General features: G+C 37.1%; 1 protein-coding gene across 2 annotated transcripts in view; it reads left to right on the top strand.

Moving 5' to 3' along the window:
• LOC127413334 (mitochondrial nicotinamide adenine dinucleotide transporter SLC25A51-like) overlaps positions 1 to 7,816 on the top strand; it is a 207,697-nt gene that overhangs the window by 167,263 nt on the left and 32,618 nt on the right. Inside the window, exon 1 of one of the 2 annotated variants that reach the window (XM_051650392.1) lies at positions 1,652 to 2,117. The exons of the other annotated variant lie outside the window; for it this stretch is intronic. The gene's annotated coding sequence lies outside the window, so the exon portion shown is untranslated. Of the gene's footprint in view, positions 1 to 1,651; positions 2,118 to 7,816 lie in introns of those variants that run through there. 2 annotated transcript variants of the gene reach the window in all.

The raw sequence follows: 7,816 nt of genomic DNA, 5'->3' as shown, positions 1-7,816 counted from the left end.
AAAATATAAATTCAAATTATTGTGTTAACACTGTAAATTAAAATTACATGTTACAAGTGAATGGATGCCATTAGACTGCTGGCTTATTGACGGTCCAAAAGGCAAATGACGGCAGCATAAAAGTAATCCACACGACTCCAATCGATCGATAATTAAAACGTTTTTAACTTTAAATAATTTCTTCCACAGCGCTTTATTGCTGTTTGAAATTACCTAACTCTCGCCTGACATTCGTTCCTCTGTTGTATATGAAGTGCACACTTCCGACTTCTCGTGTGAACGCACCATTGCACTTATGTTACTGATGCATCGACAGCTGGCAGGAAGCTATTTTTAAAAGTTAATATAGTTTTAATTATCGATTTATTTTTTGCACAAACCTATCGATTTGCTTCAGAAGACGTTAATTGATCAAATGGAGTCGTGAGGAGTCATTTATGCTGCCTTAATTTGCCTTTTGGACCGTCAAACAGCCAACAGTCTAATGGCACCCATTCGCTTTCATTGTATGGACAAAAAGAGCTGAAATGTATTTATAAAAATCTTCATTTCGAATCTGCTGAAGAAGGAAATTCATACACATCTGGGATGGCTTAAAGGCAAGTAAATCATGAGAGGATTTTCATTTTTGGGTGAACTAACCCTTTTATGTTCAATCATCCATCAGAATGGTGAAAAATCTGATCTCAGTGATTTCGACTGTGGCATGATTTTTGATATCAGATGGGCTGGTTTGAGTATTTCTGTAACTGCTGATCTCCTGGGATTTTCCTGGGAACAGTCTCTAGAGTTTATTCAGAATGGTGCCAAAAACAAAAAACATCCAGTGAGTGGCAGTTCTGTGGACAGAAACACCTTGTTGATGAGAGAGGTCAAAAGAGAATTGTCAGAACGGTTTGAGCTGCCAGAAAGCTACAGTAACTCAGATAACCACTCTGTACAATTGACGTGAGCAGAATAGCATCTCAGAATGCACAACATGTCGAACCTTGTGGCGGTCGAGCTACAACAGCAGAAGACCACATCAGGTTCCACTTCTGTCAGCCAAGAACAGAAAGCTGAGGCTGCGGTTGGCACAGGCTCACCAAAACTGGACAGTACTGGAATACGTCACCTGTTCTGATGAGTTTTGATTTCTGCTAAGGCACACAGATGGTATGGTCAGAATTTGGCACCAACAGCATTTATCAATGACATGTCTTGTGTCAACAGTTCAGCCTGGTGGTAGTAGTGTAATGTGTGGGGAATGTTTTCTTGACACACTTTGGACCCGTTAATACCAATCAATCATCGCCTGAATGCCACAGCCTATTTGAGTATTGTTGTTGACCATGTGGATCCCTTCATGGCCACAATTTACCCATATTCTAATGGCTACTTCCAGCATGCACAATGTCACAAAGCAAAAGTTGTCTCAAACTGGTTTCATGAACATGACAATGTTGGGCCTCATGTATTCAGATAGAAGACAAAGGCAGGCCTAACACAAGTCGTAAAACCTAACTCAGCCCCCACACATTCCATGTCATAAATTTTACTGATAAAAATCGTGCCAAAATCAAACAAAGGGAGTCCAAAACAGACTACAAATCCAGGAAGCCTTGCTCACTAAAGGATCGATCTCTCAACTCCTATTGGATGAGGCACACAACAGAACGTCCCTCAAACATGACATCATCAGGAGTTCAAATAATTCTGAAATGCTTCCAGAATTCACTTCCAGCGACTTAGTTCACCGAATACGGACGTAGCTTTTTCCTGCTCTCCGGTGCAACCTCATGGCACAAGGAAGTAATGTCCGACTTGAAACTGTAGCCATACAATCTCCATCTCGCTGGACGAGTTGAGATTACTCTGTGTTCAACCGAACACTCTAACAGATCCGAAGGAGACCGCTGAGCAATTCGCATCTTCATCCGTTTGCCTACAGAAGTGAAGAGATTAAAGATTTCTCTTCCATCTTCAATCAAGTCGACACTTCTGAGTTCTCCGCCAGCCCGCCAAGAATCAACAGCCGTACCGCCCGCCGATCCCGTCATCACACGAGCCTCAAGGAACCGGGTCAGAGTTAAAGGACGGAGGAAAACACATTCTACCTGTGTCCTCATGCGATTCAAGTAAGAGGTTTACGTCTGGGCAGAGATAGAATATTATAGTGTGTTATTCTTGTGTTTCAAGGTTTTTGCTTGTACAGTTTACGGACCGCCATGTCCGCTCATTATTAATACTCGGGGTATTAATTATCACGAATTTGTTTTGCTGTATTGTGGTCCAACCAAATTGGATTGTGCAATTTCGCCATCGCGGGTGAAACAGAAACTGAGTTCATCCATTAAAGAGTCAAATAACGCAGGACTTTTACGAGCCGTCCACCGCGTCTCTGAGTGATGAACACAGCTGCTTTCTCTCCCACGATCGCGAAATCAGCTTTCAGGCTGTCACTTAATCATCTCTCTCTCTCTCTCTCTCTCACTAACCACACTGACACACACACACACACACTGTCACACACACACCTTATGTGTTATAGGATTATTTTTATTTCCATATCTAATCATATCACTGTTTAGTTTGTGGTTGTAAGTCGGAAGTTTATTGACTGCATTGTATTAATTATTAATTGATATTACTGCATAAATAAACTGTTGTTTATATTACAAAGAGAAGTGTTTTGGTTTGTTTTGAATACACCTGTGTCATGCTGACGGGATGTCAGTGCTCAGATTCAAACCTTCATTCATTGTTTTTTTCCCCGAAAATCGATATTCTTCGGATGTCGATTTTCCTAAGAAAACAATCTAATATTGAGACTGTTATAATATTCGGTTATTAGTCCCTGATTTCAGGGTGGTGCCCCGTCAATGTTAATCCTTATTAATATTCTATTGATTTTTGATAATTGATAATTATCTTTGATTGAATTTGAATGATCAATAAGCTAGTGTTAATTTTAATTAATGTTTCATCGATGTTAACATTTAACGATTATCTTTGATAATTGTTGATTTAAAGGATTAAAAAAGCTAACATTGATTCTCATCAATGTTCTATTGATTTTAATAATTAATAATTATCTTTGATAATTATTAATTATTGCTAATAACCAAACTTGCTCCTAAACGTAGTCCCATATGAGGTTTTAATGAGTTAGATCCAATTAATTAATTTAAATATTGATTAGTAACTACAGAAATTATTATTAATTATTTCTGATAGTAACACTGATCTAAACAACCAGTAAAGCCCGACAACAATGAGTTCACTGTTCTTCAGTGGCCTTCTCAGTCACCGGATCTGAATCCAATAGAACACCTTTGTGATGTGGTAGAATGGGAGATTTGCAGCGTAAATGTGAAGCTGACAAATCTATAGTAACTGTGTGATGCAGTCATGTCAACATGGACCAGAATCTCAAAGGAATGTTTCCAACATCTTGTTGAATCCATGCCACAAAGGATTGAGGCTGTTTTAAGAGCCAACAGAGGCCCTACCCAGTATTAGTATAGTGTTCCTAAAAACGTGCTCAGTGAGTTTATATCGAAAGATGATGCAGTGCCAACTATATTAGACACAACAGTAATGCCAATTTAATTCATTAAAAGCCATTAATTAAATTTAAGTAACAAATGTAATACTACTTTCTTTCTTCTTAGTTTCTGTCTGTGTTTGTTTGATATGTAAGGAAATGTAGTCAGCAGTTTTTATTGCAAAATATACTATGATTGGGACTCCATCGCAGAGCAGATCATGCTTATTACATGGTTACTTAGCAAACAAATACAGATTGCTCACAAAATACTGATGTGAGATTAAATGATTTTATTATGTAAGAAGAAAGCATAGCTTGTTGCTAAGACAATAGTGTAGTATACAATAGTGGCTGCCATCTCATCTCTCTCATATTAACCAGGATTTAAAGTACTTTGGATGAAATGAATGCACTGGGATGCCTATTATCCCGTATTTAAGCAGAAAACAGTCGAGGGCAATCTCCTCCACCGGTCGACCCTTACGGGATGCATATTGAAGTGGCCACACTACAGAGGCAAACACCAGGGTCAACCATCCATTATAGCTGGATACAGATTTATTAACCCTTCACATACACAGCTTGTGTTAGTCTGCACTATTTCCAGTGTTTTCAGCTTTTGCATTATTGTATAACCAAATTGTGTATGCCTTATAACATAAGTATATGGGAGCAACAGTGTGCCGACTAAGTTTTTGATTGTTATTTCAGTCAGAACAACTGTAGAAATGTTATTGCGTGCTTCACATGAATTGGGAAATATTGCTATTTATGATTGCCTGGACTGTGTTTTCAGGGGATTTTGCAATTCTTTCATTCTTGGAAAATACAGTTCTACAAGTGTTGTGGGGGGTGTCAATCATAACAAAGTTGGCATGTATATTTTATTTTATTTGCACTCAAAGAAATGGAACAGAAGCAAATTAAAAAAATACAAAAGTAAAACAATATTAGTGCTGGGAAATAGGGCATATACAAAGTCCTTTCCCACAAATCAAAGTTTGAATGAAATCAGTTAAGTTCTTATTGAAGTCTTAAAGGGGACAGCACAGAGAACCGTGTTTCAGTGAAAGGGCAAGAGTCAGGGTGGAAAAAGGTAATTTAATGCTGTATTATGACTGTTGATTGTGCAAAAACTTTACTAACATTATAAGTGAACCCCAAGAGAAAATAATGTAAAAAAAAAAAAAAAAAAAAAAATCATGACATGATGCCTTTAAAAAAATAAAACATTTATAATTCATTAATATACAAATAAATAAGATTTTAGCCATTAATAAAAATAAATAAAAAACATGTTTTCACTGCAATTACTGTGCCACGCCAACAAATACCTTTCAATTAATTTACGCTTATTATTGTCAAATATAGCTCAAGCTCAACTCTTCACTGCAGTGGTAACCCCCTAAACTCCAACATTACAGAAACTCTTCTAAATCTCAACAGAACAGAACATTAAAAACTAACAAGTCTCCCCTTTATTTATTTAGCTCAAAAACACATAAAATAACTCTTAATTTCAATATTTACTCTCCCCGTCGATTCTCATGCAGTCCACTATAATGATATAAACTTAATATACTTCATTAGATCAGTGGGAAATGTTAGTTTTTAATATCTGTAAATGTATTTCAACTTGTTAGATTTGGTATTTCAGATATCTGTAAATGTATTTCAGACAGTTGTAAATACAGCTGCAATCAGCAATTACCGGGGTTCGTGCAGCATATGGCCTTTAAGTGCATGTGTTACAAGATTTTAAGAATTATTCTGATAAGCACCTGAAATATAGACAGAGCAGTATAATTTTCAGTGCTCACATGTAAACAACCATAGAGATTTAGTGTTTTTTTTTTTTTTTTTTTTTAACATGACTGACTGTTATAGCGCCATCTATTGTCTGATCCACACCAAATGTTGCATGCTTGTTTGGAATCACGTTTCATTTGTGTACTAAATGTGATTTAAATCGGAGCCTTTGTTTAAGAGTTATTGGCTTTGGGCAATTTAAGCCACACCCATATGTAAAAATTACCCTATTATAGCCATTCTAAATAAAAACGTTTTTTTTATAATTATTTATCTAGAAGTTCAGAGAATTGTACTACACTGGTTTTGTCGAGGTTGAGTGAAAAACCTAGGACTAGTTCACGTGTATATATATATATACAGGTGCATCTCAATAAATTAGAATGTCGTGGAAAAGTTCATTTATTTCAGTAATTCAACTCAAATTGTGAAACTCATGTATTAAATAAATTCAATGCACACAGACTGAAGTAGTTTAAGTCTTTGGTTCTTTTAATTGTGATGATTTTGGCTCACATTTAACAAAAACCCACCAATTCACTATCTCAAAAAATTAGAATATGGTGACATGCCAATCAGCTAATCAACTCAAAACACCTGCAAAGGTTTCCTGAGCCTTCAAAATGGTCTCTCAGTTTGGTTCACTAGGCTACACAGTCATGGGGAAGACTGCTGATCTGACAGTTGTCCAGAAGACAATCACTGACACCCTTCACAAGGAGGGTAAGCCACAAACATTCATTGCCAAAGAAGCTGGCTGTTCACAGAGTGCTGTATCCAAGCATGTTAACAGAAAGTTGAGTGGAAGGAAAAAGTGTGGAAGAAAAAGATGCACAACCAACCGAGAGAACCGCAGCCTTATGAGGATTGTCAAGCAAAATCGATTCAAGAATTTGGGTGAACTTCACAAGGAATGGACTAAGGCTGGGGTCAAGGCATCAAGAGCCACCACACACAGACGTGTCAAGGAATTTGGCTACAGTTGTCGTATTCCTCTTGTTAAGCCACTCCTGAACCACAGACAACGTCAGAGGTGTCTTACCTGGGCTAAGGAGAAGAAGAACTGGACTGTTGCCCAGTGTTCCAAAGTCCTCTTTTCAGATGAGAGCAAGTTTTGTATTTCATTTGGAAACCAAGGTCCTAGAGTCTGGAGGAAGGGTGGAGAAGCTCATAGCCCAAGCTGCTTGAAGTCCAGTGTTAAGTTTCCACAGTCTGTGATGATTTGGGGTGCAATGTCATCTGCTGGTGTTGGTCCATTGTGTTTTTTGAAAACCAAAGTCACTGCACCTGTTTACCAAGAAATTTTGGAGCACTTCATGCTTCCTTCTGCTGACCAGCTTTTTAAAGATACTGATTTCATTTTCCAGCAGGATTTGGCACCTGCCCACACTGCCAAAAGCACCAAAAGTTGGTTAAATGACCATGGTGTTGGTGTGCTTGACTGGCCAGCAAACTCACCAGACCTGAACCCCATAGAGAATCTATGGGGTATTGTCAAGAGGAAAATGAGAAATAAGAACCCAAAAAATGCAGATGAGCTGAAGGCCACTGTCAAAGAAACCTGGGCTTCCATACCACCTCAGCAGTGCCACAAACTGATCACCTCCATGCCACGCCGAATTGAGGCAGTAATTAAAGCAAAAGGAGCCCCTACCAAGTATTGAGTACATATACAGTAAAAGAACATACTTTCCAGAAGGCCAACAAGTCACTAAAAATGTTTTTTTTATTGGTCTTATGATGTATTCTAATTTTTTGAGATAGTGAATTGGTGGGTTTTTGTTAAATGTGAGCCAAAATCATCACAATTAAAAGAACCAAAGACTTAAACTACTTCAGTCTGTGTGCATTGAATTTATTTAATACACCAGTTTCACAATTTGAGTTGAATTACTGAAATAAATGAACTTTTCCACGACATTCTAATTTATTGAGATGCACCTGTATATATATATATATACATCTGCATGTATAAAACTGCATCTCCAGTTCTTTGTTACACATTGTGCTTCCTGCACATAGAATTAGTGGATTCGTTAATTTATATAATTTAGGTTTGAAATAAGAGGTTAATTGTCTACAATAAAAATAAACAAATAGAAATGAAATGCTTAAAGGAATAACATAACATTTTTGCTGTTCAAATGTCATTGTCTTCTTTGCTTTTTATTGTATATGTTCAAAAAATCCAATACAGCAGTTTTAAACATAATATTCTGACAGTTTTTACATATCCGTGGTAAACCCATATACAGAATAGACGATTATATGGTACTGGAGGAGGTTTTAAGGTGAATCTAATAAAAATGAAGCATCTTAAAATACAAGATGTGTGTTGTAAACAAAAAGTGTTTGTTAACATTTACGGTCTTGTTCTCATTTGGTAAAGTAATCCTTAACCCAAGATAAAAAATGCAATGAAACGTATTTTCAAACTAAGTTTTCTTCAACCAAAGTCTGCACAAATGTGAGAGTGCG

Source organism: Myxocyprinus asiaticus, chromosome 22, assembly GCF_019703515.2.
Source record: "Myxocyprinus asiaticus isolate MX2 ecotype Aquarium Trade chromosome 22, UBuf_Myxa_2, whole genome shotgun sequence".
Taxonomy (NCBI): Eukaryota; Metazoa; Chordata; class Actinopteri; order Cypriniformes; family Catostomidae; genus Myxocyprinus; species Myxocyprinus asiaticus.
This window is presented reverse-complemented; position numbering and strand designations above follow the sequence as displayed.